Here is an 11,777-nt window from a genome sequence, read left to right on the forward strand (position 1 = left end):
AGGGGTGGGTTCATCTTACCAATCAGCTAGCTGGTGCTTTGAAATGGACATTGCACTTTGAAACCCCCAATAAATGTAATAACGTCCTGCCCAGGCATCTGTGAGTGTGTGCGCCACGGCCATGTGGTTGGATTAAAGCGGTGGTTGAGGACGAGGACTCATGTTTGCGGTTTGTGTGGTGGGCTGGAACATGAGGAGGGCGACGTTTGCTGCTTTGCCTATTTTCCTTACTTGGCTCCAGATGTTTCAGGGTCCGCTCGTGGCTTTCCCGTCGGCAATGCCGGAGGATGCTTGGATTACATTGCAGAGGAGAAGGAGACATTTGCGGTCCATTGAGAGGAGACTGTTTCGTAAATAGTTTCCTCTGTGCACGGCACCTGGAATCGTGACCTCTGAATGGGCTTTGGAACCATATACATAATACATACGCAAAATCTGTCGCGGCCGTATTTACATATATATATTTTTCCATCTACTTATTACATGCGCAAAAAGTGACCCTTTTTATTTTTTACAATTGTTGCTCTCTATGCTTATGTAATATGTAGATAGCCCCTTTGCAGTTTCTTACATGTTGTGGGCCCTAGAGATGGATAAATACGTCGTTTTTAGGTCATCTGATCTCGATCTCATCTCGAAGAGATGAACTGATAAAATGGGTTATGATATCTGTCTGTCCGTCCGTCCATCCGTCCACTGTGGTTTGGTGGGCTCCGTCTGTTAACTTTTTTGCTATTTTCTGCTACTCCTTCCTTATTACCTGGCTGATTGTTCTGAAACTTGACACATTTAATACAAGACAGTAGCCCACACAATCCATCAGGTTAAGATTTTTAGATTTCGGATATTAATGGCAGGTCCCTGAAACATCGGAATGCCGACTCATCCCTTATTTTCCAACCGATTGATCTGAAACCAGATACAACCCTTCAACTCGATGTAGTAAGGGAAACATATGAAAATCTGTTAACTAAATTGTTACCAAAAAATTTCTTCACCAATATGTTTGTAAAGGTGTGTAATAACATGTGTTAAAATGTTGAAGGTCAACTCCCGTAGGAAACCCAGAAAAAAAGCTGTTGAATTCGGGTACCGAAAAATTATTTTCGAGAATTTTTTTTTTTTTAATCGGCCCTTAAGTAACTTATGAGGGGTCAAATAAGGGTTTTTCATGATTCTGAGTTGATTGTTAACATTTATATTTCACCACAGACACTCCTTTGTGGAAAAATAATTTCTAAATATATCTCATTTTCTACTTTGCAGGACATGGAGTCTAGCAATATGGATGAAGACGTTACTCCACCTGTGCTCAATTGCTTCATCTGTGCACGCTCGGATACACCAGCTGAAAGGCTCATACAGGCAACTCCAAAGGGATACTCAACTTTATTGAAACAAGCAGAAACTGTCGAAAATGTTACTGTTGTGGAACGTATGAAGGAGGCTCAAAAGGAAGGAAAACTGAGGTACCACCAGAAGTGTAAAAATGATCTGTACAACAACTTTGTTGCAACCACCAAGAAGTCAGCTCAAGCATCAAAGGCAGAGAAAGAGTCATCAAAGTTGAAGAGAAGACGCACTACTTGTGAGTTCAGTTCATCAACTGGCTGCAGTTCTAGAAGATCACAGTCAGTTGACCTCCTGTATAAGGATGTATGCATTCTTTGCAACCAACCAGCCCAGCTCTACAAAAATAATCCAGCACAAGCTAGAAAGAAATACAGAGTGCCAGATAATTTGACTGCAGATACACTGAAGGCAAGCTTGCTGAAGACAGCACGGAGTCGCGGGGATGACTGGAGCACTGAAGTCACTGGACGCCTGGAAGGGATCAACGACTTGGTAGCAGAAGAAACACTGTACCATTTGCGATGCAAACTTATGTTTGCGAGAGGTGACAGTTTGTCCAAGACTGATGAGGAAGGAAAAAGGAAGAGAGGACAGAGGAGTATTGATGAGGAGCGAGAGGCAGTTTTTATTGAATTCTGCGAATGGTTAGACTCAGAATTAGAGCATGGGGTAATGAACATGGACCAAGTCCATGAAAAGCTGCAGGAGTTTGATCAGTCACCAGAGAAGAGCCTTTCTTATTCAAAGCATTGGCTAAAGATAAAACTTCTAGAGAAATACGAAGACACCTTGTATTTCACAACACAGGAAAGAAGGGCAGATGTACTCTGTCTCAAAGATGGCACCGACAATATTCTGCGAGAGCATCATGCTAATCTTGACCATGGAGATGAGAAGACTCAGATCATAAAGACGGCACTCAAGTTCATATCCAATGATATTGCCTTGATTGATTTAGGTCCAAAGTCATACCCCACCACACACAGTATGACTGACATCGATAGTCAGCTGACACTTGTTCCTGCAAGCCTTCAGATGTTCTTGAGACCGATTGTCAAGACAGACGAAAGAGTTGCCGTTTGGGGGCAGAATTTTATTAAGGCCTGTCGACCTCGGTCTGGAGTATTGCCACACCAAATGGGGCTTGCCATACAACTTGATCATAGATTTGGTCAAAATGGATGCTCAACAAGTTCCACCGGCTGGGATACACTGAGTCTTACACGGAGACACAAAACTACAAATACTGCTTCCTTAATAGTAGGAGTGGAGATGATGTTCCAGATACTTCTGGCACTCTTGACACCATTGTGGAGGAAACCGATGAACAGATCAATGATGAGGTTGCGGTTGATGCTGCGCTTGAGGATCAATCAGTGATGACAGCCAAAGTGCCAGCCAGTGAAAGTGAATTGTCAAGTAATGATCAGGTGGTCTTTATGGAGGTTGGGGAAACAAACAATACAGTCACTCAGTTTGTTGGAGACAATATAGATTTAAACATTGTCTCTATTCACGGAAACACTCCCTTTCACTCAATGGGTTGGATCGAAGTCACCTCTCCGGCACCACCTTTGCCAGATCCGGCACCACCTTTGCCAGATCTGGCACCACTTGCGATTTTCAAGTACATTTACCATGGACGAGATACTACATTGGGTGAAATTCGGTACAACATGTTCTCAAGGAAGGCAGCGGCAGGAGTGATCAAACCAGAGACTCTACCTCCAACAGAGGGTGCAGCTGCACAACATTCACTCCGTGCCTACCTGCAGACCCGGGACTGGATCCTTCTACAGAGCATGTCTCTGAACCCCAGTGACTATGGATGGACAATAGGTGTGCATGGGTATGAGCCAGTTCCAACAATGGACCCCACGGCTCCTGAGGAGCTATTGCAGTTCACGAGCTGTAATTGTCATGGAGATTGCAGCAACCGGCGATGCAGCTGCAAGAAGAATGGGGTCACGTGCATCTCGGCCTGTGGAGTCTGTAATGGCATTACATGCAGAAACTGCAGTCATGATGTTGTTGACTCTCAAGAAGACATAGACAATGAATGTTGAAACTTCTGACATTGTGAATGAGAAATAACTCTTGAGTATTATATATGTATGTGAAATAAAAGCTACTTTGTGTGTAAATGTAAAAGTGAAAATATAAATGTTAACAATCAACTCAGAATCATGAAAAACCCTTATTTGACCCCTCATAAGTTACTTAAGGGCCGATTAAAAAAAATAAAAATTCTCGAAAATAATTTTTCGGTACCCGAATTCAACAACTTTTTTTCTGGGTTTCCCACGGGAGTTGAACTTCAACATTTTAACACATGTTATTACACACCTTTACAAACATATTGGTGAAGAAATTTTTTGGTAACAATGTAGCGGTTACCGCTGGATGTACATAATCGCCTTGCACCGGCCAGAACACGGCCAGACGCGCCTCTCCCGGGCATGCCCGGACTCACTGTTCCCGGGCACGCCCGAACCTCCCGGGCACGCCCGGTCTCGTCTTTCCCGGGCATGCCCGCTCTCGCCTTTCCAGGGCTCGCCCAGAGCGTCCAGGCATGCCCGCTATCGCCTTTCCAGGGCTCGCCCAGAGCGTCCGGGCATGCCCGCTATCGCCTTTCCAGGGCACGCCCAGAGCGTCCGGGCATGCCCGCTATCGCCTTTCCAGGGCTCGCCCAGAGCGTCCGGGCATGCCCGCTATCGCCTTTCCAGTGCTCGCCCAGAGCGCCCGGGCACGCCCAGCCTCGACTTGCCAGGCCGCAGCCAAACACGCCCGGGCAGGTCCAGACTCGCCTTTCCAAGGCTCGCCCTTGATACCCGGGCATGCCCGGTATAGCTTTTGCCGGGCAAACTTCCCGACATAAATGTGTATATATATTGTTGCCCGAAAAACGGGCTTGTCAGAATACCTGAGCTGTTTGGTTTCAATAAAGCAACTCGGACGAATTCCGTCTTTGGTCGCGTCAATTCTTTCGACTCGCGTTGGAGCGCAGCTCCTTCATTGGTGACCTACCGACATGGATACAGCAGTGACGCTTAAACTGCCTACCTTCTGGGAGACTCACGCGGCTGTTTGGTTCGCCCAGGCGGACTCCCAGTTCGCCCTGCGAGGCATCACCGCGGACGACACCCGCTTCCACCATGTTGTGGCGGCGCTCGGTTCCACCACCGCGGCCCGCGCCTTGAGCCTCCTCCAGCACCCGCCGGCTGCTGACAAATACGACGCGCTGAAGACGCTCCTCCTCGGCGCTTTCGCCCTCTCACCGGCAGCACGCGCACGGCGCCTGCTTGAGCTGCCCGAGCTCGGCGACACGCGCCCGTCCGAGCGCATGGACTATATGCTCTCGTTGCTCGGCGAGCACTCTCCGGCATTCCTGTTCCGGGAGCTGTTCCTCCGTCAGCTGCCTAACCCGGTACGCCTCGCCCTGGCTGGCACGTTGATCACGGATTCCCGCGCCCTCGCCAGGGAAGCCGATAAGATCTCCTCGGCGGGCCAGCACTTCGGCGCGGTTACCTGGAGCCCGCCGCCGTCCGAGGCGACGCCCACGACGCCCGAGCGCCCTGCGCGGTTGGAGGCCGAACTGCCGGTGCAACTGGCGGCCGCCACGCCGCACCGCCCGCTTCTGACACGACGGCCGGGGCCTCCACCTGACCGGGCGTGGTGTTATTACCACGCCAGGTTCGGACACAAGGCTCGGACGTGCCGGCCCCCGTGCACTTTCGGCAGGTCGGGAAACGGCCGGGCCGGCGTTCATTCCCAGCCATGAGCGCCGGCCACTCGGGCAACTTGCTGTTTATTCGGGACAAAGCGTCTGGACGGCGTTTCCTGTGCGACACCGGCGCCCAACTGAGCGTCATACCTGCCTCCGAGCAGGACAGGCTGGACGCAGTTTGCGGCCCCTCTTTGGTCGCTGCTAATGGCTCGGCCATACGCACTTTCGGCCCACGCGTCGTCACCCTCTGCTTCGGCAGCCAGCGCTTTGAATGGACTTTCGTTACCGCCAGCGTCCCCGTGGCTTTGCTGGGCGCCGACTTCCTCTGCGCGCACGGGCTGCTGGTCGACGTCAAACGACGTCGCCTTGTCCACGCCGAGACCTTCAGCTCCCTGGCGTGCACAATGAGCAGCTCCGCGCCGACCGAACTGGCGTGCGCCCTCCCGGCAACGAACGAGTTCGCTCGCCTGCTCGTGGAATTCCCGGCCCTCACGCGGCCGACGTTTTCGGCCGTCGCGGTGCGGCACGGGATCGAGCACCACATACCCACTACGGGCCCGCCGGTCTACGCCAGGGCCCGCCGCCTCGACCCAGCCAAGCTCGCCGTGGCAAAGGCCGAATTCGACGCGTTGGAGCACCTCGGCATCGTGCGGCGCTCCGATAGCGCGTGGGCCTCGCCACTGCACATCGTGCCAAAGCCGGGGGGTGGATGGCGCCCGTGTGGCGACTACCGCCGTCTCAATGACGCTACCACCCCCGACAGGTACCCGATCCCGCATATTCAGGACTTTTCCGCCCGTTTGGCGGGACGGGTCATCTTTTCGAAAATTGACCTGATACGGGGCTACCACCAGGTACCTGTCCGGGCGGCCGACGTCCCGAAGACGGCCGTCATCACGCCGTTCGGCCTGTTCGAATTTTTGCGGATGCCGTTTGGCCTCAAGAACGCGGCCCAGGCGTTCCAGCGCTTGATGGACGGCGTGCTGCGCGACCTGCCGTTTCTTTTCGTCTATCTGGACGACATCCTCGTCGCCAGCACGTCCCGCGCCGAGCACCTCCTCCACCTCCGAACACTGTTCGGTCGCCTCAGCGAGCACGGCTTAATTGTCAACCCGGTCAAATGCCACTTCGGCGCGACGACCGTTGACTTTTTGGGCCACCGCATCACCAAGACCGGGGCCGTGCCGCTGCCGACCAAGGTCGAGGCCATCACCACGTTCCCGCGTCCCCGTTCCATCAAGGCCCTCCAAGAGTTCCTCGGCATGGTGAATTTTTATCACCGATTCGTGCCCCGCGCTGCTCAGCTCATGCGGCCCCTTTACGAGGCCCTCCGGGGCAAGCCGGCCAAGCATGACATTGTTTGGTCCGCGGCCATGGACGCGGCCTTCGCCAGTGCCAAACGGGCCCTCGCCGACGCAACGCTGCTGGCTCACCCGGTGCTCAACGCGCCCATCGCCCTCACTACGGACGCCTCCAACTACGCGGTGGGCGCCGTCCATGAGCAATGGGTGGACGGGGTTTGGCAGCCACTCGCTTTTTTCAGCCGGCAACTCCGGCCGAATGAGTTAAACTACAGCACGTTCGACCGCGAGCTGCTCGGGCTATTCCTGGCCGTTCGCCATTTCCGACACCTCCTGGAGGGCCGCCCGTTCACGGCTTTCGTCGACCACAAGCCGTTGGTCTACGCAATGGCTAAGGTCACGGAGCCGTGGTCGGCCCGCCAGCAGCGCCACCTCTCCGCCATGTCGGAGTTCACCACGGACATCCAGCACGTCGCCGGCAAAGACAACGCCGTGGCCGACTGCCGACGGCCAGCGCGAACGCGGTCCACCTCGGCGTGGACTTCACGCTCATGGCGGCCGACCAGACCACCGACGCCTCGGTGCAGGCACTCCGCGTGGCGGACACGGGCCTCCGCCTGGCCAACATCCCCTTCGTGGGCACCGTCCTGCTCTGCGACGTCTCCCAGGGCCAGCCTCGCCCCATCGTGCCCGTTTCCTGGCAGCGCCGCATCTTCGCCTCCATCCACGGCCTTTCTCACCCGGGCCGGAAAGCTTCTCAGAAGCTGGTGTCGGCGCGTTTCGTCTGGCACGGCCTTCGACGAAACATCCGCGACTGGGCCAATGCCTGCACGGCCTGCCAGCGAGCCAAGGTCCACCGCCACACCCAGGCCCCGCTGGCACCTTTCGCCGTGCCTGAACGGCGTTTCGACCACGTCCACGTGGACCTGGTGGGTCCCCTGCCCCCCTCGCGGGGGTTCACCCACCTGCTCACCATGGTGGACAGGACCACCAGGTGGCCGGAGGCCGTGCCCCTCACCTCCACCACCACCGCCGACGTGGCGCAGGCGTTCATCGCCACCTGGGTCGCACGCTTCGGCGCACCAGCGGACATCTCGTCCGACCGCGGCCCACAGTTCACGTCTGAGCTTTGGGGCGCGGTCGCCCGTTCGTTGGGGGTCACGCTGCACCACACCACGGCCTACCACCCCCAAGCCAATGGGTTGTGCGAGCGGTTTCACCGCTCCATGAAGGCCGCACTCATGGCCGGCCTTCAGGACGACGGTTGGGCCGACCGGCTGCCGTGGGTCCTTTTGGGCCTTCGCACGGCCCCCAAGGAAGACCTCCAGGCGTCCGCCGCCGAGCTCGTCTACGGCCAGCCACTCCGCGTCCCGGGCGAATTCGTGCCTGACGCTACCAGTCCCTGGTCCGCCGCTCGCCAACGCTCGGACCTCCAGGAGGCCGCCCGACGATTTGCCCCCGTGCCGACGTCTCGCCACGGTGGCCCCCAGTCCTACGTCCCCCCGGCGCTTCGCACAGCGGAGTACGTCTTTGTGCGTCATGACGCGCACCGGGGGCCACTCCGGCCGCCGTACGACGGGCCCTTCCGGGTCCTGCGACGGGGCGACAAGTCTTTCATCGTCGACTTCGGCGGCCGGCCGGACCGGATTTCTGTGGACCGCCTCAAACCGGCGCACATGGACGTCGACCGACCACCACGGTTGGCCCTTCCTCCGCGGCGAGGCCGCCCCCCGTCCACAGTTCCCCCCGCTCGACCACCCACCACCACGTCAGACCCCTCCCCACGACCCTCCAGGGGTCGCTTCGGCCGGGTCATCCGGACCCCCCTTAAATTGACCCTGCCGGTGCAGGTCGATTCTGGAGGGGCGTGTGTACCGGTTACCGCTGGATGTACATAATCGCCTTGCACCGGCCAGAACATGGCCAGACGCGCCTCTCCCGGGCATGCCCGGACTCACTGTTCCCGGGCACGCCCGAACCTCCCGGGCACGCCCGGTCTCGTCTTTCCCGGGCATGCCCGCTCTCGCCTTTCCAGGGCTCGCCCAGAGCGTCCGGGCATGCCCGCTATCGCCTTTCCAGGGCTCGCCCAGAGCGTCCGGGCATGCCCGCTATCGCCTTTCCAGGGCACGCCCAGAGCGTCCGGGCATGCCCGCTATCGCCTTTCCAGGGCTCGCCCAGAGCGTTCGGGCATGCCCGCTATCGCCTTTCCAGGGCTCGCCCAGAGCGTCCGGGCATGCCCGCTATCGCCTTTCCAGTGCTCGCCCAGAGCGCCCGGGCACGCCCAGCCTCGACTTGCCAGGCCGCAGCCAAACACGCCCGGGCAGGTCCAGACTCGCCTTTCCAAGGCTCGCCCTTGATACCCGGGCATGCCCGGTATAGCTTTTGCCGGGCAAACTTCCCGACATAAATGTGTATATATATTGTTGCCCGAAAAACGGGCTTGTCAGAATACCTGAGCTGTTTGGTTTCAATAAAGCAACTCGGACGAATTCCGTCTTTGGTCGCGTCAATTCTTTCGACTCGCGTTGGAGCGCAGCTCCTTCAACAATTTAGTTAACAGATTTGTGAAATATCTCATAAAATGCCCTTACTCGAAGGCATGAAATATGTAACGATGTTTTTGTTTTTTTGAATTGACCCCCGGTTAATGCCCCAGTGGTTGGGGTTCTTCGGGTCACAGTGGTCAAAGCAGATAAAAAAAATTCTCATATTGGGTCATTCCTGGTGGAATTTTTTTGCTGTCTCTTAAATTTTCTTCAGGTGGGAAGCGTGTGGATTCGAAATGGCGTGGATTCGAAACTTCACTCGAGTTTCGATTATCATTTAATCAGACTTTGTCTAATGGTGGTAATTGAGTGGTGTAATGGTTAGAATGAGTCTGCTCTGAGTCTGGGAGGTCAGTGGTTGATAACCCCAAACAAATCATACCAAATACTTTTAAAATGGTATGTGCTGCTTCTTTGCTTGAAGCTTAATATTTAAAAAGGACACAGCACGGACAAATAACCATCGGTTGGCAGCCACTGTGCAGGTTGTTTTATTTGGGTTTTTTCGTATACAAGATCGAGGCTCGTGTAAGAGCTAACATTAATCACAAAAAAAAAAACGGACACATAAAATATATTATAAAGGGAGCGGGAGACACGATGAGGAGAGAGAGGGAAGCACACAAGTACAACATTAGAGAACAGGGACATCGGGAGATCTGTGGGAGGGAGAGGGCTTGGAGGGAGGAGGCATGGGAAAGGGGATGGGGGGGGGGGAGGTAGAAAACACATGGACACTGCGAGAACTTCCATGAAAGAAGTTGGTTTGATGGGCTTTTTGGCCTCCTGTGGTTGAAGTTCCTTTTAAGGAAAGCCATTATTATCATTACTGTTAAGTTTCACATGTATTTTGATATTTAATGGACATCATTCACGAACTCATCCGCTCTCTTGTTCCACTTCATTTTTGGGGAAAATGCCAGGGGCATAGAAAAGGCCCCTTTATATGGTACTAGCAGGAGTACCCGGCGTTGCCGGGGGCAGGGGGGTGAGGAGGTGGGGGGAGGGAGGGGTGGGAGGAGGCAGGAGAGGGAGGGGTGAGGAATGGAGTGGAATGGGGAGGGGTGCGAGAGGTGAGGGGAGAGGGAGGGGTAAGATATACCACATGTACATATTTTGGGGGGGGGGAAGGGGAGAGGTTGCTTTGATAGGCCCCTCCGTTTTGGGGGAGGTGGATGAGAAGGAGAAAAAATTCTTGTGAACCGTCTTGTGAACCGTCTTGTTTTTTTGGCCTAAAACACTCACAGACACTCACTGATGAACTTCTGAAAGTTTGACGAAGATCCGTTCAGCCATCTCTGAGAAAAATGGTGACACACAGACAGACAGACAGACAAACGGCTCTCTTTTATAGTAGATGTGCCATGTGGCAAAGTATAGAAAAGAAGGGACGGGAGACAAGACGTGGCTTTCCGTATTTATATATTTTGTTTGGACTTGGACTGTTTTCTACAACATAGCTTGTAGAAAATGTCGAACAATAGAAATTAAGGGGCATTCAAAAAATCTCGTGTGCATGCTGGACTACCCTTGTGTTCTTAGGAGGAACCAAATAATGTGAAAACAGGAATTGCATTTTAAAATATCCTGAACAAACATTATAAGCTAGATATCTGGGATCACAAAGCAATCCCCAAGGGTAAACCTCCCCCGGCTTACCCTTCGCGATTGCCCGCGACGTACCCTTGGCCCATGATACAATTATGGCATATTTCTTTCGGACTGCCATATGACCTTGACCTTCAACATTTAGGGATAGAGTGTAAATTAAGAAAAAGTGTCCACATCTATAGTCTCTCCAAAAAACTCAACATCATGAAAATCAGACGAAAATTATTCAAGTTATGATCAAAAAGGTGTTTTTTTGTTAATTAGGTCACAATCCCTAAAAGGCAGGTCAAGGACATTAATCAAATACCAGGTGCATGACTTCAGTGCAGGTGCACTATTGTGATGGAAGAACAACTTGGAAGGCCACGCGTTCTTTGAGATTCCACGTTGACAAAATTGAGCGATGACAAAAAACACTGGTTTTTTCAAACCGCCATTTGACATTGACCTTTAACCCGGAGGGGAATGATGTTAATTAAGCCTAACTGTGCCTTGCTCTGGGCTAAGGAAGGCAATTTCGTTGAGGTTGAAACAACCTTATTTGATGATGATATGCCTAAAATTGGGTCCTAACCTTAAAATTAGGTCAAGGTCAACTTTTCATATCAACCCACACTTTCTATTCACATTATTGATGCAACAATTAATTCCGAAAGTGCTCATACATTGGCAGAAGTAGGGAGAAAACCTAAATGGTGGTTTAGTACTCCCAGGGGCGCAAGGCCTTGACCTTTAACCCGGAGGGGTATGATGTAAATTAAACGTAAATTATCCTTGCTCTATGTTATCGAGAGACTAGAGAGGACATTTTCGTTCTGATCGGACAAAAATATCGGACAAGTCGAGTTTTGGTGAAAATGTTAAAATGGCCATAATTAGGTCATGACCTTAAATTAGGTCAAGGTCAAAAAAATCGACCCCACGTATTTTCGATTCACATTATTGATGCAAAATTAAATTGCGAAAGTCCCAGCCGGCTCAGAGAGACAGCTTGGAAATTCAGAGTGCAGTTTTCATTCCCTCAATTTCACGTCACCCGTCACCATTTTCCGTGTCAGGTCGAGGGCGAATACCGAGGACGATGGACGGACATTCCAGAGGTTCGGGTCCAAATCCGAATTTTAGATGTTTGTTTCACACACTCCAATTTATAATCGCAATTGTAAATCTGTCACCGTGGCGTGAACCTGTAAACCAATCATGCCCAGTTGAACGGTGTATAGGTGTCACGTATATTAC

The sequence above is a fragment of the Myxine glutinosa genome, unplaced genomic scaffold (genome assembly GCF_964187855.1).
Source record: "Myxine glutinosa unplaced genomic scaffold, kmMyxGlut1.1 SCAFFOLD_154, whole genome shotgun sequence".
Lineage (NCBI taxonomy): Eukaryota > Metazoa > Chordata > Myxini > Myxiniformes > Myxinidae > Myxine > Myxine glutinosa.